A 683-nucleotide genomic window follows, 5' to 3' on the forward strand; every position below is an offset into this window, starting at 1 on the left:
GAGCAGAGCTGCTCCAGCCCTCGCAGCAGCTCCGGGGCCTCCTCTGGCCTCGCTCCAGCAGCTCCACGTCCCTCTTGTGCTGTTGCCCCAGAGCTGGATCAGGACTGCAGGGGGGTCTCCCCAGAGCACAGCAGAGGGGCAGAATCCCCCCGCCGACCTGCTGCTCATGCTCTGGGGGTGCAGCCCAGCACACGGCGGGGTTCTGGGCTCAAGCACACACTGAAGCCGGGTCATGGGGAGCTTCACTGACCAACACCCTGAGTCCTTCTCCTCAATCCATCACCCGTATCCACCCACTCCGCTGCTGAAAGCTGCTCTGCGGCAGGAAAACGCACCGTTTATCCGGTATTCCCAGGCTCGGGCACACTCCCGCACTCCCCAGCACTGTCTTGGCCCCACGCTGTCAGTCCTCACCCCGGGGCTCTCCTCGGGGCTCCGGACCTGCAGCACAACCGGGTGCCACCCCGCTCCTGCCTTCCAATGGGGACTGATCCCCCCGAGCTACAGGGGCCCCTCCCCAGGACACCCGGACCGGGCGCACCGGGGACCCCGACACACCGGGGCGCCCCCGGCCCCTGCTCGGCCCGCCCGGCGCGCAGGGGCCGCCGCACCGTTCCCGCGCTCCGCCGGGCGCCGCTCTAGCTCGCCTCCACGATGCGGCGCCGCTCTATCCCCACCCGCCG

This window comes from Strigops habroptila, chromosome 12 (genome assembly GCF_004027225.2).
Source record: "Strigops habroptila isolate Jane chromosome 12, bStrHab1.2.pri, whole genome shotgun sequence".
In the NCBI taxonomy this organism is placed as follows: Eukaryota; Metazoa; Chordata; class Aves; order Psittaciformes; family Psittacidae; genus Strigops; species Strigops habroptila.